Here is a 25,883-nt window from a genome sequence, read left to right as displayed (position 1 = left end):
CTTTCTTTCTTTCTTTCTTTCTTTCTTTCTTTTTTCTTTCTTTTTCTTTCTTTCTTTCCCCTTTTAAAAAGATTATATTTATTTTATTTGAGAGAGATTGAGAGTGAGTGTACAAGCAGAGGGAGAGGCAGAAGGAGATGGAGAAGCAGACTCTCCACTGAGCAGGGAGCCCATCATTGGACTCGTAGGACTTGAGCCCAGGATTGTGACCTGAGCCGAAGGCAGACGCTTAACCAACTGAGCCAACTGGTTGCCACCCCCCTCACTTTTCTGACTGAGATTCTTGGCTATTGTCTTTTCTTTCTTTTATGCTTTTTTTTTTTTTTTTTGGTATTTTTTTATTGGAGTTTGATTTGCCAACATATAGTATAACACCCAGTGCTCATCCCATTTTCAATGCTCAATTCTTTCTGGTCTCCTAGCAACTTGTCCTTCCTTACTGGCCTCTCTTACCACCCCGGGGTTCCACCCAGCTCACCTGCCCAGACTACAAACTAACCTTTCCCTCCTTATCTTCATTCTTCTTCTTCCTCAGATCTTTCTTTGACTGGAAGAATATCCCATGACTGAGGCAACAGCTCCCATTCATGGTCATGTAAAAAGTGTTTGTGGGGGCAGGAGTGGGGATATTGGGGAAAGTGAAATATTAATGAGGGAGACAGAAGGCGGAGTGTGCCCTGACCTGGACCACACTTCTCATCTTAGAACTCTCGCAGAGTGTCCTTCTTCACCTTGTCCCTCACAGTTATGTGTCCTAGGTCCCTGGCTCAATATGACTGCCTTCTTTTCTGGACTCAAGAAGAGAGCAGGTTTCTCCATCTACCCTTCTTATATGCTAATGACCTCAAGTAAGTACTCAGTAAATATTTGTTCAATAAATGAAGAAAATCCTCTCTTGCTACTCTGGTCTTGACATGCAAGTGACTGTTTATTCCTTCTCTCTAGAGTGCTACAGTGCTGGTCATGACCACTCCTTTATGAACTGATGTGGGCCGTAGTAAGTGAATGAATGGATAAATTAAAAAAAAAATGAAAAGAATATGGGGGTGATTTTTAAAAATATTAAGCTAATTTAAAAAAATTCCCTGAATTGATAGCATCCCTCATTTCTCCATACATGGGATTGACGGGTTTTGTTATTTAAGGGAAATAATAGGTACTCTAAATCCAGAGCCAAGAAGTCATTTGTTGGTTTTGGTTCTCAGAGCTGACATTCTTGAGTCTTTAGCAGTACACTGTCTTATCAAAAAGAGATTTTCTAAATCCCAAAACTTTACCTATCAAGAGTTAAGCCTGCCTGACTCAAATCAGAGGTTTATTGTAATGAGTGGGTTCTTATCAGTATCACTTGGGGAGCCTTAAAAAATACTAATGCCTAAGCCCTATTTCTGGAGACTTATCAGTATCACTTGGGGAGCCTTAAAAAAATACTAATGCCTAAGCCCTATTCCTGGGACTCTGATTCAATTATTTGGTCTAAGATAAAGTCAGGTACTACTGTTTTTAAAAAATATTTCCTAGTGATTCTAATGTGCAGCTCTAGTTGAGAACACTTCTGTAAACCATAGTATTTGAAGGCAGATGGAAGGACTATGACAAGACTCCATCACAAAAGAGAGAGAGTAGGAGAATGGGGCAAAGAGTTTAGACAGGAATGATTTGGCTTCCTTCTGAGGGCCAAACCCTGGCATGGGGGTGAGTAAGGCATAGCAGGGAACAGAACACACAGAAAGGTTGGGAAATGCGTGGTATGGGACTTAGTCATAGCTTTTCAAATGTTTCACAGGAGAATCCTAAGCCATGAGATAGGTCTTGTGTTAATCATGGTGCTGAGTGTGGGAGTGCTCAGGTAATATTTTAGGAATATCTGAGGAATCTAAATTGGTGGGTCAGAAGGAAGTCTTCTAGAGCCTATCATCCTCCAGTTTGCTGAGGCAAAGGCAGCTGAAAATTTTGGGGACCCAAAGGGTGATGCAGATGTGGTGACAACTGGTTGACAGAACTGATTGAGGTGGGGGATATTGCTGAGTTTAGGAACTTCCTGCAAGAGGTTCTGGTGGGGACCAGTGTGTGCTACACTGAGTGGCATCCTAATACCCAAGGGATTAGATTCTCAGTGTGCAATAGACTAGCAAAGTCCTTGAGGGTGGTTCTTGTCTGAAACTCCACCTCCTGTTGCCCTGAAGGTAGAAATATCTTCCCTTCCTCCAGCCATGACTCTGGAAAGACAGAAATAGACCTCATTGGGGGGTTCGAACTTTGAGTTGAATTAATATTCACTCCAAGTAAATTTAGACCAATATACATTGTATTAAGCCAGAAGATATTAAGTTATTTTTAATTATCATATGTGTGTTCCTACTTTCTTCTGCTACCAGAGAAAGTAGGAATGGCAGAGCAAGATAAGAATGGTTATGGATAATAACATTATGTATCTTGTATGTCTGGGTTGTATCTACATTTTTGAGATGACACAAAAAATATAAGGGATGAACTCAGATATTGATCAAGTAGATCTAATAATTTCTCAGCACTACTTCAAATAAAGTATAATGGAATAGCAATAACAAAGAAACTGCTGATACATGCAGCAATATGAATGAAATGCAAAAAAGGTGAACAAAAGGAGCCAGACCCAAAACAGTACATATCAATCCATTAATACGAATTCGAGGAATGGGAAACACAATTAATGGTGATAAAAGTCAGAGTAGTGGTAATAGTGGTTACTGACTTGAAGGGCATGTGGTAACTTTTGGGGATGGGTTTGTTCTACATTTTGATCTGGGTGTTAGACTTATATATGTATACATATGTAAAATGCCTTTGAGTTGTCCACATGAGAGTTGTGTATTTTATTGTATGTAAATTATAAATTAACAAGTACTAAAAAAGGTAGGGGGTGAATGAAGAAAAAAGTTCTACTCATTTTTCATCCAAATACTTGAGCTAAGTTGTCAGAATACAAAGCCAAGTGTTGAAAAGTGAATGGTGCCATATAAAAATATATGTGGTGCTTAAATTTGCCAGAGGTTGACTCAGTCAGGCTCCTGGAAGAGTAGAGAGAAGACAGAAGGTTTAGACATGAGCAAGGAGGAAAATGTGTTTTCACCAAAAATCCCCTGGGCTGCCTCTGACAGCTTCTTTCTCTCTCTTGGAAATTTTTAGATGCATTATATTACCACAGCATTTTTCCAAAACTCTCCTTCTGGAATTGATTTGTTTAAAGACACACTGGCTTCTTTATATTCAAAACTAAGCTGTCAACACATCCTCATGGCATTTTTTTGGAGGGAAGACTGGTGGTGTAAGTGGTCCTGGAAGACACAGGAATCATGCATGCGAATGTTGAGTCTTTACGAAGGTTGCTTGTTATCATTGTGGTGTAATGGGGAGACTTTGTGCTGGTTTTGACATGAAAAAGAAGTGAGGTCAGCACTCAACTTCATCATTTTACATTTGGATGATCTTGGGAAAGTGGCTTGATCTTTGAGAATCTTTGTTTCTTCACCTGTAAAAAGGAGAAAATATAGCTCCTTCACAGATTGTGCTATGAAGATTAAATTCGATCATGTATCGGTGCTTGGCATAAGATAGGCTCTCAACAAATGAGTACTCATGATTATTGTTATAATAGAATTGCCAAAAGTCACCTACCCTGACATCATCCTCATCAGTCATGGACCTTAGTTCACACACTTGTATTCTTTTTGAATTCTCTTCCTCTTCCTAACTTCAACTCAAATGTTATATGTCTCAATTCATATTCTGCTTGTTGTCTCTTTTGTTACCTTATAAGGTGCTTAAAGGAAGAGTCTCTTCTCTCTTCATTGGTGTACATCACAGAGGAGCCAACACAATTATTTATATAGGAAAACATCTAATATTTGTTGACCTGAAGGACATGTTAAAAATATAAAAGTTTTAGCAGAGAAAATATATACTATTGACATATTTGCATTGTTTTACACATTAACCTCTATCAGTTTATCATATCTACTGCTTATGAACTCCAGAGAGCATTTCCTGAGGTTAGGAAGAGGATATTATAATAAGAACTTTATGGGATGAGAAGTTCTCGGCACTTTCAAGAGTTTGGCTGATACTAACCCTGTGTATCAGTTATCTATTGCTGTGTAAAAATCTCCTCAATATTCAGTGGCTTAACACAACAAGAAATCATTTATTATCTTTCACAGATATGAGAGTCAAGAATTTATGAGCAGGTTGGCTGAGTGATTCTGACTTGAAGTTCCCCATGAAATTATACATAGGTGTCAGATGGAGCTACAGTCATTTGAAGGCGTGACTGGGGCTGAAGGTTCTACTTCAAGATGCTCATGGCTGTCAAGTTAGTCGTGGATGTTGGTGGGAGACCTCAGTTCTTCTCCATGTGGGCCTCTCTCAGGGATGCTTAATGTCCTTACAGCATGGCCACTGACTACCTGGAGTGTGTAATTCAAGAGACCATGTAGAAGACCAACTTTGCAATGCCTTTGTGACTCAGCCTTGGAAGTCATACAATGCGACTTCTGTCATATTCTGTTGGTCACACAAACCTACCCTGATTCACTGTGAAAGCAGACGAAGCAAGGTCACAAATACCATGAGGTGAGGATTACTGGAGCCACTTTGGAAGTAGAAACCACATTGTGGCACTAGAGATTAGTGCCAGATTCCATATGCTTCTTGCAGGACAACATTTGACTGGGTTGTACTACATTTGACTCCACTCACAGGACTGCTATGTTGTGCAGATATGGAGTTTTTGTTGGCATTTGAGTATGTGTGCATTCTTGAGTTATGCAGGAAAGCAGCCCACTGGAGGATCCTTTAGAAGGCCAGCTTTGGAGAGAGTTTTGGCTTAGAATAAGGGGACTAGAAATTTGAAAAGCAAAGGATAACATTAGAAAATACTCACCAATGGAGTAAGCTTCCTGAAGGAGAATTTTTTTCTACTTGTTCACAGCTATATCCTGAGTCAGAATAGTGCCATATGATTGATGCCCCCAAAATAAACATTTTTGTATATTAGGATAAATATATGAGTTTGAAATCTGTTTAATAATTGACCTCTTAGGGCACCTAGGTGGCTCAGTGGGTTAAGCATGGACTCTTAATTTCAGCTCAGGTCATGATCTCAGGGTCTTGAGATTGAGCCTTGTGTTGGGCTTCATGCTTAGTGGGTGTCAGATGGGGCTTGAGATCCTCTCCCTCTTCTTTTGTCCGTCACATCCCCTGCATGCTCTTTCTCTCTCTCTAAAATAAATAAATCTTAAAAAAATAATTGATCTCTAGTACAACTTATTATAAACAACTGTGCAGGAACTTAGTCTGTTACATAAATATATATATGATAAGACATTATTAATCATTAATGTTCAGGAAAGATCATTTTGTAGTTAGATGAGTGTTACTTAAATTTTTACTTAAATATCTGAAAAATTTAGTTTTATAAAATTAGTTTATATGTATTTTCTTCTGAAACATCTCTTTTCTTTTTATTTGTATATCATCATGAAGGGAAATAGAGAAATAATAGGGAAATTGTATTCTATTGGAAACATTAATTCTGGAAATCAAGTTTTGTATTTTGATTATAATAATAAATTTTAAATGATTGTATGATGGCAGGCACATTGGGAAAATGTCCTTGGTGAAATACATAAGGTAATGAATTCAGTTGCTCCGTATCTGTCAATGGCCATAGGAAAAATATTTTTCCTTGGATCTCTATGGTATTGAGAAATGTATTTTATTTGAAGAACTAGCCACAAAACTAGAATGGAGGAGAACTTTGAAGGTAAATTTGACTCTGAAATTAGAGTTGCTCTTCACAATAAAAACTAGCTGAAATCAACAGTCAAATATCATTATCCACCATTCTCTCAACTTTCCACCGGTTTACTATTAGTTGTTACTGTGAAGGTGACTTTGCTCCTAAAAAAGAGGGAGGGAGGTATTTGAGACAGGCTGAAGTAACCCCCGCCTCCATTCCAGCAAATGTGTAAGGAGCTATGGGCAGAAGCAGATAAACAATGCTCCCCTAATCAGAAAACAACATGTCAAAAGTAGAGTTAAGTTTCAGTATTTAAGTCATGATAGAAGCTGACAGTTTTCACTTCCATATGCAAGAAAAAATGCATTTTAAAAAGCTTGGCATGAATTATGTTTAGAGGTTCTGGAGGTTATTATAATGACAGGCTAGGAAGGTAGGGGGGTAACTCCTCAGGAAAAAATGAGACTAGAGTGGCAAGTCTTAACTTGGGCTGGTGGACAGCTAGCTGCTCCTTAAGGCAGAAAGCAAAATATACTGTGGATCTTCTCAAACATCACAGACATTTAATTGCTTATCAGAAGGACTGCCTTGTTTCTCGGGTGGCTCCAGTGGTGATTACTTTTAAAGGAAATCCTTCCTTTCAGCTTTGGGGATGTTTCATGGATGGGTCCATAGGAATTTGGAAATATCAATTTCCTGGGACTATCTTGGGAAACATCCCAAAGTTCCGTTCATATACAGGTAATGGAGTCCCTCTGTTAGTAATTTCCACCTTAAAATTTCATTTGACTCTATCAGCTTTGGGTTGTTAGCCGTGGGTCTGACAGTGCTGAGCTAAAGGGGAGTCTCTTCCACTGGGGCTCCGGGGAAGTTATGATTAGACACGTTCTGTAGGATTCCTACCCTCAAAGCACTGATAACTGAAAACGGAAGACCCCATCAGCACAAAACTTGAGGATGGTATGTTGGCAAAAGTATGCATGTGCAAGAAAGGAGGTTCAGATTTTGCTTCTACTAGTCTTGTTAATTTGCCCAGTGACTTGAGTTTTACAGTTTCTGTGTCTCCATTTCTCTTTCCATTAAAAGGAGAAAATGTTAATTTTAAATTTCCGTTTTCCAGTTCCACTATGTACCCAAAGCCAAGCCACCATGGGTAGAATACATTTGAGTGTTTTCCCATCTGTAAAATGGAAGTAGAAATGACATATAAGCCTGATGGCAAAATTCTACCACATGTGACAGCATGTTACATAGTATAAAGCAAGGTGCACATGTTGATTTTGTGTTGTCAATGTAACATCTAGGCGGTCAGCACAGGTCAGCTGCCTTCTTCCTAGGGAATTCCGTAGCTCACTCCTGTGGAGCTGGAGTTAGCCATTGTGCAGATGACTGAATTTCCTGCTGGGTCAATAGGATTTGGGCAAGAAGCTATAATATGGATGTGAGAATGAGCTGAAGTAAAATAATGAAGGCTTGGGTGATCTAGATGGAATTCAATTATGCCCTAATAATAAATCTAGGATGTTTATGGCATAGTTTTCTAACACAAACTCTGTATATGAATGTCTGGAATCAAATATTTATTTTTCCTAAAGTTTGCCCACTCCTAACTTATTCTCTCCTCCCCCAAGGTACAGCAAAAACTGTTACTCCTTTCCTTATTTTCAAAAACTAGAACCATAGATTACAATGTACATGCAGAACTTCTAAACCAGAGTCCAGCCTAACCTTGTTTAACATTAAATATGCGTAATCATTTAGTGTTTGGAACTCAATCCTGTAGTATTTGGAACAGGAAAGGAAAAATGACCATTTTATTTTATTTTTTATTTTTTAACGATTTTATTTATTTATTCACGAGAGACACAGAGAGAGGCAGAGACATAGGCAGAGGGAGAAGCAGGCTCCCTACAGGGAGCCTAATGCGGAACTCAATCTCAGGACCCTGGGATCATGATGTGAGCCAAAGATAGATGCGCAACACTGAGCCACCCAGGCATCCCATATAAAACCATTTTAAAAGTGAGTGACTGTTAATGACACTTCAGGGGAAGAAATGAGCATTAAAGTGAATATAAAGCTAATTTTATTTATTTATTTAGATTTATTTATTTGGTAGAGAGAGAGAGTGCAATTAGGGAGAGTAGCAGAGGGAGAGGAAGAAGCAGGCTCTCTGGTGAGTAGGGAGCTTGTTGCAGGGCTTGATTCCAGGATCCCCAGATCATGACCCGAACTGAAGGCAGATGCTTAACTGATTGAGCCACCTAGGCACCCCCTAATTTTATATTAGTCTGGACTAGATAGAATTTTAAAAAATTCCATTGTAATTAACATACAGCATTACATTAGTTTCAGGCATACGATATAGTAATTCAAGAATTCTATTCATTTCAATGTTCATCACAAGTGTGCTTTTAATCCCCTTCACCTATTTCACTCATCTCCTCTCCTCTCCTCCCCTCTGGTAACCTTCAGTTTGTTCTATACTTAAGAATCTGTTCTTTTGTTTGTCACTTTTTCTTTCTTTGTTTTGTTTCCTAAGTTCTACATAGGAATGAAATCATATGGTATTTGTCTTTCTCTTACTTATTTTATTTAGCATTATTCCCTATGGATCCATACATGTTATTACAAATGGCAAGATTTCATTCATTTTTATAGCTGAATAACATTCCATTGTGTGTGTGTGTGTGTATATATATATATATATATATATATACACCACATTTTCTTTATTCATTCATTTGTTGGTGGATACTCAGATTGCTTCCATAATTTGGCTATTGTAAATAATGCTGCAATAAATGTAGGGGTGCATATATCTTTTCAAATTTGTATTTTTGTATTATTTGAGGAAACATTCAGTAGTGGAACTACTGAATCATATGGTCATTCTATTTTTTTTTAAAGATTTTATTTATTTATTCATGAGAGACACAGAGAGGGAGAGAGGCAGAGACTCAGGCAAAGAGAGAAGCAGACTACATGCAGGGAGCCCGACGTGGAACTCGATCCTGGGTCCCCAGGATCATGCCCTCGGCTGAAGGCAAGCGCTAAACTGCTGAGCCACCCACGGATCCTGGTCATTCTATTTTTTTTTTTTTTTTGAGGAACCTCCATATTGTTTTCCACAGTGACTGTGCCAGTTTGTATTCCCCAGCCTGTGTATGAGGGTTTCTTTTTCTTCATATCGTGGAGAACAACACTTGTTTCTTATGTTTTTGATTTTAGACATTCTGACACGTGTGAGGTGATGTCTCATTGTGGTTTTGATTTGCATTTCCCTGATTGTTAGTGATGTAAGCATCTTTCTGTATGTCTGTTGACCATCTATATGTCTTCTTTGGAGAAATGTCTGTTCATGTCTTCTGCCCATTTTTAATTGGATTATTTGTGGGTTTTTTGGTTTTGAATTATAGAAGTTCTTTATGTATTTTGAATACTGATCCTTTACTGGATATGTCATTTGCAAATATCTTTTTATTTTTTATTTTTTTAAAATATTTATTTATTTATTCATGAGAAACACACACACACACACACACAGAGAGAAAGAGAGAGGCAGAGACACAGGCAGAGGGAGAAGCAGGCTCCATGCAAGGAGCCCGATGCGGGACTTGATCCCAGGTCCCCAGGATCACACCCTGGGCTGCAGGCGGCGCTAAACCGCTGCACCACCGGGGCTGCCCGCAAATATCTTTTTAGATGGGACAATAGGATAGCTCCAAAATGAAGTTAAAGAGGTTTGCTGTAACACATTATGAAGGCAGCACATGGAGAAAAGGAAAACCCTTTGATGTTTATATTCCACTGAGTTTAGACACATCAATAAGCTGGTTACACGTGCATTTATCCTCACCACATTTCACAGACATTAAAGCTGAAGCCCAAGAGGCTTAAGGTTACATGGTAGGGATTGGAATGTGTGATTCTCCTGAGGCCTTACTCAGAAACCTGGATTGATAGTTGAAGGCAAGAATTAAGAATCACAAAGGTAAAGGTTTTTAGTGTGGTGTAACACTTTCACATAAGCCAAGAGCTGTTTATGGGCAGGACCCCTTCCAGAAATTATTTATTATCAGAGGAAAAATCCTTTCATCTGAAGTGAGGATGGAAGTGAGGGCCATCACAGACCTTCATTAAAAGTAGTAGTTGTTATTGATATTGTTATTTTTATTGTTATGTAGTGTAGCCCTTGAGAAACCTGTTGTAAATAACAAAGAGGTTCATTGTGCAGGGAATTTTTAAAACTCAGGTCATACAATATTGTCACGTCCACTCATGGTTGTTATCTTGGTAGATAGAGAAAAACATCCAGGAAAAGTGAGTTTGCAGAGCATGTTTGAAAGAGAGAAAGAAATGAGACATAATTTGGAAGAGTAAGCTAAGGTCTAGCTAAGAACAATTCCATGAAACAAGGGTGGCAAAGGAGGATTCATGGAGACTTAAATGTGGAAAAAGGCAAAGAAAGTATTTACTTAGTCAAAACAAAGCAGCTAAGGCTGTACTGGTTTTGCCAAAATAGCTGGATGGAAAATGATCTACCCATTGTTTTGGACTAGACAGAACCAAATAACTGGTTTGATAGATATCTTTCACCCACTACAGTGACCAAAATTTTGGCATTGAGTAGTCACAACTTAAATCACAGAGCAGGGAGAAGTGCCAGGGAGATCACTTTACAGATACTGTTATTGATTTTAGCTAAGAATAATAAATTCGTATAATTCTTTAAAAAGTATTTTCACATAAGTGATCTCATTTGTTTGAGATTGATCTGTTTGTGTGTTTTTGGTAATTCACTGTTATATAGCCTTAAGGAGAAAGTGGTTACTGGGAAAAATAGTTGGTCTTGGAAATTTATTCAGTCCCTAAGTCTGGCCTTTCTTCAGGCTCTGAGGGGAAAATCTTTAATATCAGAATATTTTCTTCTCATCTGTTTGTCCTTGTGCCATTTTAGTTACTTAAAATTTCACAAAGGGAATAGTGTCTACATAGACTAATTAGATAATGAAAGTTGGAAAACTTTTTTTTAAAAGATTTTATTTATTCATGAGAGACACACACAGAGACACAGGCAGAGGGAGAAACAGGCTCCTTGCAGGGAGCCCAATGTGGGACACAATCCTGGGACTCCGGGATCATGCCCTGAGCCTAAGGCAGAGGCTCAACCACCAAGCCACTCAGGCATCCCAAAAAACTTTTTTTTAAAGATTTTATTTACTTATTTTAAAGAGAGAGAGAGAGAGCATAGTGGGGAGGGGCAAAGGGAGAAGAGAATCTCAGTCAGGCTCCATGCTGAGCACAGAGCCCAATGTAAGACTTGATCCCAGAACCCTGATCCCAGAACCCTGAGGGCACGACCTGGGCCAAAACCAAGAGTTTTGGTTTGTACTTAACCAACTGCACTGCACAGGTACTCCTTTGGAAACTTTTCACATCTTCCCTCATAACTAGGGATGCAGTGCAGAGAATCAGACTGCCCAGATTTGAACCCAAGCTACTTAGCTGTCCTGTGCCTCGATGTTCTTATCTTAAAATGATATGAATTAAAATGAATTCATGGATATTCCAGGGGCTCTCAAACTTTAGTGGCATCAGAATCACCCAGAGGGTGAGTCAGCAGAGGGGGGGAAGGGACAGAGAATTTGCAGTTCTAGAAGTCCTCAGGTAAGGCTGATGTACTCTAAGAACTCTGAGGGTATTCCAGGAGTTAATTTTGTAATTAAAGTGCTCATCAAAGGACCTGGAACAATGCAAGTATTCAATAAATGATAGTTGCTATTATTCCTTTTGTCTTCTTGTCCTCATCACCATCATTGTCCTCATTACCATTATTATCAAATAGATGATAGTCCTATGATAGAGTCTAGAGCAAGGTAGTCGCCAAACTCTCCCAGGTAAAATAATAAAATTTACAAAAATGGAGGTGTTTTCAGCATTTCTGAGCAATTACCCAGGAAGAAACTAAACCAGTATCTATGGTAGGTCTCCCTGTGGGAAGCTCAGCCTGGCTTACCCATATAGCTATGGAAATAAACCAAGATCAATCAGATGAGAAAAACAAAGTCTGTTTATTCTGACCTTGGTATAGCAAGTGAGTCAACCACCACTTGTGTATTGGCAGACTCCAAGGCAAAAAGGAAAAAAAAAGAAAGGCTTCAGGTATGCCCTGATTGGAGGCCCTTGGTGGGGGAAAGCTGTAGGCAAGTGAAGTAGAAGTGAGGCATTCTGGGTAATTGGTGAGGGTGCGTTTTTGGCTCTGGTTGGTCCTAAGTTTGAAGCTATTAGTTATTAATCAAGTCCTGATTGTTTGGGGCTGATTGTTATAGTTATTGTTCAGCTTCCTGGATTGTGACCAGAGATAGCAATCTGGCTTCCTGCACATTTGACTTATAGCAGTCTGGCTTCCTGGGTTGTTTATTACAGATAAGGAGATCCGTTTCCTGGGTAGATTACTGCATGTTGTAGGTCAAAGTTCAATTTTTGTATGTAGTCTGGCTATTGTCTATTTTTACATTCACTCTCTCATAGCACAAGGATAATCTACAGGGAGAGGAAGTTCTGACTGCATTGACTAGAGATCCAACACATGTGGCACTTAAAATCTTTACTACAACTCACACACTGATTTACTTCTACATCAGTTACTTGGGAGACTAGTTAGTGTTGGCTCTTGGCATATTAACAAATCAAGACTCCCTCCTTGGGTTCTATTTATGTGCTAAAACAGCTCACAGAACTCAGAGAAATATTTTACTTACTAGACCACTGGTTTATTAAAAAAAGGATGTAACTCAGGAACAGCCAGATGGAAGAGATGCATAGGATGAGGTAAGGGGAAGGAGCACAGACTCTCATGTCCCTTCTGAACTCACTGCTCCCAAGAATCTCCATATGTTCATCATCCTGAAAGCTCTTCAAACATCCTCATTCTGAGTTTTTATGGAGGCCTTATTACATAGGCATGGTTGATTAAATCATTGGCCATTGGCAATTGATTCAATCTCCAGCCCCTTTGTATTCCCTGAAACTCAGAGGAGTGGAATTGAAAGTTCCAACCCTATAATCATGTGGTTGGTTCTCCTGGCAACCAGTTCCCTCCTTAGGTGCTTTCCAAAAGCTATCTTATTAATGTAACAAAAGACATCTATAGCTCTCTTATCACTTGGGAAATTCCAAGGATTTTACGAGCTCTGTGCCAAATGGGGTAAAAGACCAAGCAAATTGCAATGCCACAATAGAGTGGGTGATAGATACGTTCCATTTTTTTTTTTTTTTTTTTTTGTAAGTAGGCTCCACACCCAGCATGGAGTCCAACACATGACCTGAGATCAAGACCTAAGCTGAGATGCTTAACCAACTCAGCCAATCACTGTCTCTGTGATAAGTTCATTATCTTGATGGGGTGATGGCTTCATAGGCTTATGTGTTTATCAAAATTTATTAAATTGCACACTTGAAACGTACAGCTGATCATATGTCAATTATGCCTCCGTAAAACTCTTGAAAAATTTAAAAAATGAAACCATTAGAGGAAAAAAAATGACAATTTCTGATCTCAGAGCAGGAATACCTTCTTAAACATGAGTGCAAAAAGAAAAATACCATAAGATGAAGAAAAGTTTAAAAGGCTTCTATACATGAAAATTTAAAACCCACTAGGGAAAATATGACAGAAAAGAAATTAAAGGTCAAATGACAAATTGCTAAAATATTGGCCAATATGTCCAGACATATGTTCTTAAAATTTTTAAAGTATAGATAATTTTTACAGAGATATTAAAGAACTGAGAAAATATCAATTAATGAGCAAAGGATATGAATAAGCAATTTATAAAAGGAGAAATGCAATTGGTTAAGAAACATCTAGAAATGTTTTACTAATCCCATAAGTGTAAATTAAAATTGAGCAGGGTGATGATGTCACTCTCTACATAGTAAATTAACATGAAACTTTTAAAAACTGATGAGAATGGTGATAGAGAAAAAGACAACTCACACAGTCACACTAATGGCAGGGCAAACAGGCAGGCCTTTGGAGGGCAGTTTGGTGGCAGGTATTAGAAGCCCCGATCTTTTGCACTAAAAATTCCACACTAGTAATATATCCAAAGAAATATATCCCAATAGAGGGATATTCCTGTATCCCAATAGAGAAAAAATATTTTACCCAATTCACAGCTAGGTTCAATAACTAAATGATGTTTTGAACATTCTTCTGAATATCCTACCACATTGTTGATTGTCTGAGATAGCTCTTCTCAGCTAAGAGCTTGTATTCTAAAACTTAAGGAACAATTGCTATCCAAATGTTATTTTTCTTGAGGATTTTACATAGTTAGATAAAGAATATATTTACTATTAACTGATGCTTTTTTAGTGTTTTAGAAATGTTAATACTGTATTTTCTCTGTGTCCATTTGCAAATAGTTTTATTTCCACAATGTAGCAGTTAATTTGATTAAAAAATCTAGCTTAATAATTTCCAAATTTACTTGGAATAATTTCAAATAATTCCAAGTTATTTCCAAATAATTTTAAGTTTTAATGTTTACATTTTAAATTTAAATCAGTGAGTTATATTTTCTTAAATATGAATAGTATATTTTGATATCAATATATGCTTATATTCAGAGAATTCACTTTCTTTTTACAATATAGCAAATCAAATATCCTTATTGACTTCTACTGGTTTTTAAGACATAATAGGTTGTATTGAAGAGAAAACTTTTAAAAAGACAGATCATAATTTTTATTTTTATGAAATTATTTTGCTCTGTGGTGTTCGATGTTCAAATGACCTATAGAAAAGCTTCATGAATAAGATCTTTAAAGGTTCTATTCTTGAAGAAAACTAACTTTGTGGTGTCTATGCCATGCTGAAATGACAGTGGTCTGACTCTCCTAAGAATCAGTGGGCAAGGGGCACCTGGGTGGCTCAGTTGCTTAAGTGCCTTTGGTTCAGGTCATGATCCCAGAGATCCAGGATCGAGCCTCGCTTTGGGCTCACTGCTCAGCAGTGAGTCTGCTTCCCACTCTGACCCTCATCTCGCTTGTACTCTCTCTCCAAAATAAATAATAAAAATCTTAAAAAAAAAAGAATCACTGGCCAATATGTGCAACTTTTATTAAACTTAGCTCAGGAATCTGGGACCACCTGCCGCATCTGTGATAAGACAGAAGGAGAATATTTGAGATTCATTCAAGTGTTTCATGTGTTCCGAGTTTATAACAGCATTGCCTATACCTGTGACTTAAGTTTGTGGAACTAGTTAGGCACAACTTTTGTTGGGTTCATGTTCTCAGCTGCGTAAAGAGAACTTATTTCCTGACAAACAACCCTTTTCATTTCCTCTCACCTCTGAACTAAACTGTTGTAAAGATAGAGAAAAAAAATCTACTGCCCTATATTATTCAGGCAGTAATATAAAAATCAAGATAGGAAATGGTCCAATGTGTTATACAGATTTGGCTTTTGACTAGTTTCTAATGTGAAGGACATTTCCTGACTTCCTCCACGCTGACTTCCTTCATTCCCCTGTCTCCTCCCCTACAGCTTTACAACTCCGGTAGACCTCACAGAATCAGGGAACTGGGAAGGATGGTGCTCATAATTATCAGATGTGTGAGTGTGTGTGTATATGATATACTCTATTAAGAATTTAGTCCGTACGGTCAAAGAATCCTTAAACTTGAAATGGCAGTTGATACATGTCATGTAATAAATGTCATGACAATAGCTATTTTTTTGAGCCTTTAGTAGTGTCTCATGCTATTATAAGAAATTTGTAAATAGATATTGCTTTTGTCATTTTAAAGATGAGACAGCTAAGATTAGGGAGGTTACATCACTTGTTCTAGGTCATATAGCTAGTAGGTGCCCAAGCTGGGATTTGAACCCAGGTTCATTCTGGTCTTAAACACAGACTCTGAACTATAATGGCCTTTCCTTTTCAGAACTGTGTCCATAAAGCAGGAGTCTTGCTGCTGGTGGAGGATTTGGATTCATCTGGTCAGGTAATCACTGAGTAGCAGACTGTGAGCTCAGTTAACAGTTTGCTGGTTGGTACTTTTCTATTTACCATTTGATGGTATGCTTTTCAGTTATATATTGTAAAATAGTAGGTGGGAAAAACTCTACGGGAATGGTAGAGTTCAATATTTACAAAGAATTACAGAGAAGTTCTTAAAAGAATTAGAGAATTTTTAGGAAATAATTCTAAACCTTTATGGTTATCAGTTCTGCAAGGTGATTTTCTTAGATAGGATCTAAAGTGTTTCTGCCTTTGACATTGCAAATGTGTAGCTTTCATCAAATTGAAAGAGGTTTGGTCTTTCTGTGACTCACATTAGAGCTGCACTAGTGACTTATTAATTCAACAACATTTCCTGAGCTTTGGGGATTTTGTGGAAAACATGACAAGTAGAGTCTCTACTTGATTTTTTTTCCAGGGCAATTATCACTTTGGAGATTGAGAATATGTCTTAAAATTAACGACAAATGAAGAGACAATTATATACTGGCTTTCGTAGTACAAAAGCTATTCTGTGTTGTACCTAGAATTCAGTATGCATAGTATGATATCAAATTTGAAGTGGGATAGATTTTAAAATATTTAAGTTTTTAACTGAAAAGAACTTGTATCTTAAAAATAGTTGACCTTAAAAGTATTTGAAACTGTCACTGTGAAAACTAGTTTATATACTTAGTTTATATAACTATCAATTTATTTTGACTCAAATAATTAAAGATCTGAAAAATAATTAAAGAATGTGGGGGCGAGGAGGGAGTAAAATGGGAGCCTCTTAAAAGACAAACATTAAAAATATTCCTAAAGGGGAAACATGAGCTACACTTCTCATCAGAATGTCAAGTGTCTGCAGCTAATTAACTCAATTAATTATTTTCCATATTGATGTTGAAAGTAGGAGGATAAGAGAGTAAAGGGTAGTTTTCACTGGTAGAAGATAAAGAGGAGCGTTTTGCAAAGTGCAATACTCAGCTGAACTGAATCTGTGTTGAGAAAGGCATTCAGTTGTCTTTCGAGATGAGAAATTACTAAACCTTGTGGTCATGTTGGGCAGTTCACAGAGAATTAAGGATGTAATGAGAAAATATTCAGGCCTTTGGCAAAGAAAGAGGTTGTGACCTTTGGAAAGCAAGTTTGCTTAACTTAGACAAAGCAGGATTTAAAGACATTATATAGTTAGGGCTGTTAAAAAAGATGACTCATTAATTCTTCACTCATTTTCTAGAAACCATGTGATGGTCATAGAAAATGAATTATTGAAGTAGTGGTGTGAATATAAACAGAAAATGGGTTGGACATATTTACATATTGTAACAACCACTGGGTTGCATTTCCAAGTCACTTTTGCCTATAAAATAGGAAAATGTGTTTTTTAATTTGAATGCAGGTAGCAAATGACCCAATTCCCAACTGCTCAGTAGGCAGCCTGACCCCACATATATGGGTTTGTTCTCTGTCTTCTTTATATTCCATAAGATAGCAAGTTGGTTCCTGATTATTAACTTCCCTCTTTTCAACACAACTCAGCTGCTAGACTGGTGGCCAGACCTTGTGCTAAGTGTATTATATGGATGGTTGCTCATTGTTCCTCACAAAGGCCCTATGAGATAAGTACTGTCATCATTTCCATTTCCATTTTGAAGAAACTGATGTTCTTAGGACAGTAACTGACCCAAGAGTATCTAGTTACTAACTAGTGAAGCTAGGATCTGAGTGTGGGCCTGTTGTTGAGTTCACACCCTCAACCATTATTTTCCAAGTGCCTCATTGACCTCAGACCACCCCTGTCTTGCCTAGGACTCCTGTATGTGGGGGCTTTAGCTGCTGACCTGTTGCCTGATAGTTTTTCTTCACCATGGGTAAGCTTTCCTTGTTTTTGAATCCATTACTCTAGTTCCATTCTTAAGCCAAACTGTTTTATTCTGTTGTTGAAATTCACTGCAGAGCATATTGCATGAGATTCACATTTTTACCTACTTTTTTAAAGTACTTTTAATAAAATGAGATGATAATTTTTTATTCTTCCTCATATGTACACCCAAATTTCTGAAATCCAGAGGTCATCTAAAGTTGTTGGAGTTTTAAAACATGTATAGAGTTTTAGAACTTTTGAAGAAAATATGTAATATTAAGAGGTTCACAAAAATAAAATCAAAGTAATGAAGTTTTGTAGCATCTATTACAAATTAGAATGTTTAACTTGATCATATTGGTTTATACAAAAAGAAAAAAAAGTCCATTCTGAAGACACATGTGTGTCTACAAACCATTTCCTAAATACGTAATTAGAATGGAGGAATTTCCCATTTTCTGTTAAGATTTTCCTCTATCAAGCCCAAGTGTCCAGTGGAGGTAACTTTTGGGGATTGTTTTAGATGTGCCTACTAATCTCAGTTAAAACTAAATCACTCCTGTATTGATTACCACTATTCTTGATCAAGTCAATAGAGAAACATGTGTTTTTAACTGAATGGATGAGTTGCATTTTTAAAAAAAGATTTTATTTACTTGAGAGACAGAGAGAAATCACAAAGGGAGCAGAGGGAGCAGCAGAGGGAGAAGGAGAAGCAGGCTCCCTGCTCAGTGGGGAACCCAATGCCAATGCCCCTGTGGGACTTGATCTCAAGACTCTGAGATCATGACCTGAGCCAAAGGCAGATGCTTAACTTACTGAGCCACCCAGATGCCTCAGATGAATTACATTAATATTTTATGAAAGATTTTTCAGAATTTCCTGCCTAACTTAATCAAAATTGTACTTTGCTAACCAATTCATGTTTTGAAGACTTGTTTCAACTGATCAAAATGTAAGTTGGTCAACCAGAGAGAAAGACAGTGTTGTCATTTTGCTTTGTGATCTAATATCACTAAATTGTAGTTAGATTAGTTTTTACAGTCTTTCCTCTGGCAAGATTTGAGAGCCTAGTGAAATGAGGAAGAAGGTATTTTTATGTAGGGGAAAAACATTTGGTATGCTAGAGCCCGTGTTACAGCTACTTCCTGAGATAAGGAATTATGATTATCCTGTTGCTTCTGACTCTTTACATTTTTATAATTTCCCAGGTTTGAATTAATATATATGAATTATAAATTATATTTTTAATGTAATAAGGTTAAGCTATCTGAAGAACTAGTTATGTAAAATACTGCCATTGATTACTTTCAGAAAGACCAAAAGAGTTTCCAAACTTAATTATCTTTTCATTTATATATATATGCACTTAATTAAAATGTGTGAAGAACTTTGACAATAAAAAATAACACATCTAACCAAATATGACATTAAAATATAAGCATGTGTTTCCCTGGATTTCCCCTTGCCTTGTGTTAAAATTCTTAGTTATCACAACGAATATTAATTAAACATTTGTTGAGAGAATGACACAGTCATATAGAATATCTCAATTATCATATTAATATGATAGAAGTGGGTGGGGTACAGTTCCATGGCTGTCCAGATGTGGTAGGACATCTGATTCTGTCTCATGTTCCTCTGATCAAGTGTAAGGGTAGATCTGTCTTCCATTTTCTGTCATTTTCCTGTCCAGGTGTCTAGGGCCATGTTATGTTCAGGGCCAGTAATGGAGAGATTGTCCTCCTAGGGGAGTACTAAGTGATGTGTTAGCCCTAGGAAATGGACGCTGTTTGGACTAACGGAGACAGCCCTAAGTCCAGGATTATTTGATCTCCGAGGGTTTCTCTTCAACCCAGTCTAATGTTCAGTCCACACTGGTTTGAGGAAAGTGTAAAACAGCAAACAAAGGTGGTAACTTCTTGAGTTCTAAGCATCATATGGTAGAGGGACTCAGCTTCAAACTGGCAAAGTAAGCTTTTCCTGTCCCTAGACCTCATAAAATAGATCACAGGCTAGTAGAGGGGAGAAGCCACCTAGACCGGAGAAGAGTGAGGACAAGAGGTCTTTAGCCACTACAAGCACAAGCATTAAATCAGTGCCTAGTTATCCTCTTCACTATAGATCAGTGAGCAGCCTGAGTATTGCCTTGGTTTGTCCAGTAGGAATTGCACTTACCCGTGCCTCAACACATTGAGATTTACCTGGCACCTTGGGTTGAATATAAACATGATCAAAGGATTAAGTCTTTCATCGGTTGCCAACTACTTAAGTTGTACAGAGGATTAAGGAATAACTAAATAGAATATCTCCAGTAAATTTAGGGATTCTAAGAATCAGAGATAGAAACTGCTAGAATTGGGACACCTGGGTGGCTCAGTTGTTGAGCATCTGCCTTTGGCTCAGGTATGATCCCCAGGGCCCTGAGATCAAATCCTGCATCAGGCTCTCCACAGAGAGCCTGCTTCTCCCTCTGCCTGTGTCTCTGCCTCTCTCTGTGTGTCTCTCATGAATAAATAAATAAAATCTTTTTTAAAAAAAGATACTACCAGAATTCACTTGGTGCACTTGGGAACAGTAGTAGAGTGTATGTGAAGAACTATGAAGGTTCTGAGATCTTATCTCCTTCAAGCTCACAAGTTAGCCTGCCACAGATTTGATGATGGCAGAAGGCACTTACAGGTAAGAGAGACAGAAAGGACTTTATTACTCAAAGCATGTTTGTGTTAGTTCTCTCTGCCCCAAATTCCCCTGGGCCAATGTGTTGGGTCCAGAGTGGTGACTATACATGTGGTAGGTTTCATTATAGGAGAAAAACCCTGAATTTAGGGAATCTAATTTTTGAAAAATGGGCAGCAAGCATGCTTGCCTTTTGTTCTTGAGGGTGGTACCATGTCTAATTTCTGGAACTGATCAGTATATAAATATCTATGAAAATATAGTCTGGAGCAAAGTTAGGCAGTGCCATTGCTTGTAAGATGAGCAGAAACATGAGAGACCCATGGAGAATTGATTCCTAACTATAATGTAATGAAGATGGTATTTTTCTCTGAGTGTGTATGTTTTCTTAAGATTTTGTTTTAAAAGTAATCTTGATACCAAACATGGGATTCAAACCCGCAACCCTGAGATCAAGAGTTTCATGCTCCACTGACTAAGCCAACCAGGTACCCTGAAAATCATGTTTAATTAGAATTTTTGCAATTTATATAATTTCTGTACCTCTAGTGGATGAGCCATTTAACATACTGTCTGTAAAATTTGGTTTCCTTGTCTGCAAAATTTAGTATTCATTCAGCTAATATGTTGAATGCTCTCTATGTTCAGGGACTGTTCTAGATACATGGAAGAAATCAGTAAATAAAGCAGATGAAAGTTCCTCTTCTAAGAAGTTTACCTTATCTGGTGTAGAGTAATAATTTTAAAAATTCAGAAGATGCTAATACTCTGGGAAAATAATAAAACAAAGCAGAGAAGGAAGAAAAAGAATCCTGGGTAGAGTGATGGGAGAGAGTGCATTACTATTTAAGAAAAGTTTATTAGGCTTTTCTGATAAGTGACAATTGAACAGAAGTCTAGAAGGAGTGAAGGTATAGGACATGTGAATATTAAAGGAAAGAGATTTCCAGGTAAAGGAGATCCTGAGATGGGTCCTTACTGGCGAGGTGTAGAAATAGCAAAAAAGGCCGTGTGGCTAGAGTGGAGGGGGAGAGAGGAAGAAGCAGCAATAGTGTTAGAGAGTAGTTGTGTGTGTGTGTGTGTGTGTGTGTGTGTGTAACTTCAGACAAGTACAGACAATTTCAAGAAGTTTTATTGAAAAATTGACCCAAGAAGGATACCTGGGTGGCTCAGCATTTGAGTATCTGTCTTTGGCTCAGGCTGTGATCCCAGGGTTCTGGGATCGAGTCCCACATCAGGCTCCTCTCAGGGAGCCTACTTCTCTCTGCCTCTGTCTGTCTCTGTCTTCTCTCTCTGTCTCTGCCTCTCTCTCTCTTTCTGTGTTTCTCATGAATAAATAAAATCTTTAAAAAAATGAAAAATAGACCCAAGAAATGTGATAGTTACTATTGGGGTCAATACTAAATATATACTTTTTAAAGATAGGATCATTTACAGCTTGTTTATGCTTATCTTCTCTAATCCATTAGAGAAGGAAAAATCAATGATGTCAGGAAAAGAATGGTCGAGAAAGAATGAAAGGATCTGGTGTTCACATGGAAAGGTTGGCCTTAATTTGATACAAGATTGATTGTATCAGGAATGAAGGTAAAGATTGTGGGCACAGGTTCAGGATAAGTGGGTGGCAGTAGTTGTGAGAGAGCATGGAAGTTTTCTCCTGACAGTTTCTTTTTTCCCCTGAAATAGAAATTGTGAGTATGGTCATCAGCTGAGAATAAGGAGGCAGGTGAAAATGTTGAAGGTATGAGCACCAAACATTTAGGGGAATGGGAAGGAAAATGTACTAGCAAGTATATTTGGATTTCCAGGTATTATTAAGTACTTGTGGACATTTAACTTAAGACCAGTCAGGGTGGTTAATATTTGTCTTTAGTCTCATTTAGCTTCAGAAGTACGGGGTTAGGATTAGGCGGAGCTAGATTTAACCACAGTGACAGTTGTATAAAGAGAGTATGATGAAGAGGGCATTAGACTTGAGGTTCTACACAAAGGTGTAATTATCATGATGGACCACGGATATAGAAGAAAGTAGGTGTTGAAAGCAGCAAGGAACAGTGAAAAGTGGAATTAAGGGAGTATATATCTGTTGTCATTGAAGTGTTTTATGGGGGCAGAAGAACTAGAGCGATTGAGCTGGAGAGATAAGAGACAGTGGTCCAAAGATGGAACTTTGAAATTCAGGTCATGGAGAGATTCCTATCTGTGATGGCAAATATGCCATTGATATGACCATAGAGGTAGGGAACTGGGATGGCATGGAGGGCATGGTCAACCAAGGAGAGAAGGGAGGTTGAGGAATTGAGAGTCTGGAATATTGGAAGAGTCATCTACATGGATTTTGAAATTTCTAGAAGTTATGACAGGAGAAATGGAGGTACAAGGAATTAAAATCATCACACAATGAGGAGGACTCACCCAGGGGTTTGCAGCTGGTTGCAACAAGGAGGCATTGTAGGGGTTGTAGCAGAAAGCCATAGTGTTATTGGGAGAATTAGATGCTTATAAAAGAGTTTGCATGGTGTCAGGGTCATGGTGAAGCTTGGTAAATCGTCTTTGAACTTTAGTTTTAGTTCTGACGCAGAAAGAGCTTGGAAGTCATCATTCCCATCCTTACAAGAAGAAAAAGCTGAACGAACTGAAGATCAATGACTTTTCTTGATTCATCAGAGAACTGGGCTTGTGGGGCAAACTGCCACCCTGAGATGTGGAGAGTGGTGGATTCAGACAGTCACAGCTGAGATTGGCTTAACTGGAACAGAAGCCACTAGAGCCATGAACAGGTAGGTAGAAGCACTTGGATGATAATTTTGATGAATTGCTGGAGGGTGAGTGTGGACTAGCATGACACTGAGAAACTCCAGGGGGCTGCAGTCTTCAAATCCCACATGACCCTTCTGGAGAAATCTTGTGCCTCAATGACTAGAATTTGGATACCCAATGGCTTTCAATTTGGATACCCAGCAACACAGTGTGCTGCTCCAAATTTTTACTGTCCAATCTCTCAGTATTTGTATAAAACTGCAATTCTTTCTTTAAAATAAGAATAATCTGTTTGAAAATGTGTATTTTTAATTGAAGTTTTTCTTAGCAAGCAAGTAACAAATTTAAGACTCCTCTGTAGTTCAAGGGTATGCTCACGCAGTTGCAAAATAGTAACGCTTTAAGTACCAGGTGCAAAAAGGAAATTGGTTAGCAGGGAGGAGGAGAGAAGAGGGAGGGAGAAAAAAGGAGAGAAAAATTTCAAACAAATTAGGAATAGTCTCTAAAAAATTGGAACTGTAGTTTGGAAATTGGAAAGATTCAGGATTAGACTAAGATTTAAAGATAGGCCTTTCCAATGCCGCCTACTCCCCACTCCCCACCCCCGCCCCAAGCAGCAGGCCTCCAAGGTAATTCTCTTTAGTTTCTTCTCATATACATTCCTGCAGTCAATTCTCTCCATGGGTGTACATTTACATTTCAGAATGAGAGAATATTGTTGGTGCAACCAGTTAGCCCTGGCCACATATGTGTAGAACTTTTTGTATTAAGCTACCTCATAGTTGGCTTGTCAGGCTTTTGTGGGATCCAGTCAAGCGGAGGAAGGTAGGCCTGGGAGTGGGGAGGGCTGGCACTGGTGGAGGATGCAGGCATCCCGCTCAAGGAATAGGTCACAGCCACTTTATGAGGCAATATCCTTTAAAAGGAACAGAATATAGTTGTCCTGTATTGTAGAGTCTGGTATCTGGATAAAAAAGGAAAGAGTCCATTGTTTGAGTTTATCTTCATGCATTTGCCTTGTTTATAATCAGTCAAAATGTCTACATTTATCATGTTGGCATTAAATAGTTCCCAGTTGCATTGAATTTATTTATTTTAATTTTTTTAGTTTGTATTCTGTACTTGCAGTGATATTCCATAATACTGGCAGCGCTCAGAGATTGAATTACATCCTGTTTACAGGTGATCCACTATAGAATAAAATGCCAAGGTACTAAAGAATCTATGTTACTGTATTGCCCTCTAGTGGAATGCTCTTGGGTTTACAGTTACTGTACTGCCATATGTAGAAAGTAACCTTGTGCACTAATTTAAAGTTATAAGGGAAACTCTTTGCTTCTGTTCCATTTAGAGAATGCATTGAGTGCAAGCCATACTATTGAAGTATCTATTTCTTACCATGCGAAATCACAAACTAGGATCATGAAACTCTAATAGAAGATCTTGAGTTGGAGGTTATGGAAGCTGTTTTGAACCTTAGAGACATTTTGATATTGTTAGAATTGTGTAATGTTGGGAATGGAATAAAGTTTAAGACCATTAAATACAACCCAGTCATTTTACTTTTAAGAAAACAAGCTTCAAGATTTAAATATATTAGCCAAGTTGCTGCTGATAATTTACAGTAGAACTGAGCCTGGAATCCAAGTTTCCTGCCTCCCAGGCAGGCAATCTTTCTTTTAGACAACTCACATATGACAGTTACATTTATTCAATGGGGAGAGGGCCCAAGATCCAGGCACCTCCAAAAGGGTGTGATATCTTAAAAAGGAAAATCAATGCATGAGTTATTTGAAGTGGGGATATATCTTCTTTCTCTTTTAGGAAAAGAATACGATTTTAAAACTTTATTCTTTTTACTAATTCCATAGCATTATTTTTGTGCAAAGCAGGAAAGAAGAGAAAATAGGCTGGATAAGGCAGAGGCAAGTGGGAGAGGGTATACAGGAATGCCTCTACCCATGTTTCTGACCTCGAGTGCTCATTCTTATTTGAAGAAGGGGTATGTGGGTGTCTTGGCTGACAGTGATCTGAGTGGCTATGCTTATGGACTGAATTGTGTCTCCCACCAAATTCACACTTTGAAGCTCTAACTCTTGGAGATAGGGCCTATAAGGAGGTAATCAAGGTTAAGTGAGATTACAGAGTGGGTCTCTAATCTGATAGGACTCTCTTTTTATATGAACAGAGAAAGAGAGAGGGAGAGACAGAGATAGAGAGGGGGATCTGTCTTTCCATCATGTGAGGACACACCCAAATTATGCTATCTACAATCCCAGAAGAGTTCTCACTAGTACCTGACCATGCTGGCACCTTGCTATTATTATTTAATTTTAATTCTGCAAATTTTGGAAAATATTTGGTTCAGAGGGTAACTCACCATTTTTTTAAAGTGGTGGAATAACAAATCAAATCAAGTTTTGTGTAATTCTGAAACCCCAAATCATTGCAGCCCACTACACTTTGGCCATGTTAGTGCCTTACCAGCTGCCTTCAAGCTGCATCCTGCTCTTCCACCTCACCTGCAGTGATCCTGAGAAATCTATGGGGTTTACCAAACATGGCTCAGTAGTCACAACAGTTAAAGACATGTGCCATGTGGCCTGTCTTCCTAGTATGGGAGACTGTGAATTCAACATCCTTACTGACTCCTCTGATGTTTTTGCCACTGTGGACCATATCTTCCTTGTAAACCTCTCCTCCCTTGGTTTCTTTGATACCAATTTATATTGGCTATTGTTTTTCCTATCTAACTCTTCCTTCTTCGTCCCTCAAGGGC

General features: G+C 38.1%; 1 protein-coding gene across 1 annotated transcript in view; it reads left to right on the top strand.

Annotated features, from left to right (window-relative positions):
- The first annotated feature begins 457 nt into the window (after positions 1-457).
- Positions 458-25,883, top strand: part of COL21A1 (collagen type XXI alpha 1 chain) — a 240,435-nt gene continuing 215,009 nt past the window's right edge. Inside the window, exons 1-4 of the mRNA XM_049092201.1 lie at positions 458-848; positions 15,740-15,799; positions 17,611-17,672; positions 22,909-23,124. The gene's annotated coding sequence lies outside the window, so the exon portion shown is untranslated. The remainder of the gene's footprint in view (positions 849-15,739; positions 15,800-17,610; positions 17,673-22,908; positions 23,125-25,883) is intronic.

Source organism: Canis lupus, chromosome 12 (genome assembly GCF_003254725.2).
Source record: "Canis lupus dingo isolate Sandy chromosome 12, ASM325472v2, whole genome shotgun sequence".
In the NCBI taxonomy this organism is placed as follows: domain Eukaryota; kingdom Metazoa; phylum Chordata; class Mammalia; order Carnivora; family Canidae; genus Canis; species Canis lupus.
The sequence above is the reverse complement of the archived record's forward strand: the minus strand, read 5'-3'. Positions and strand labels throughout refer to the sequence as shown.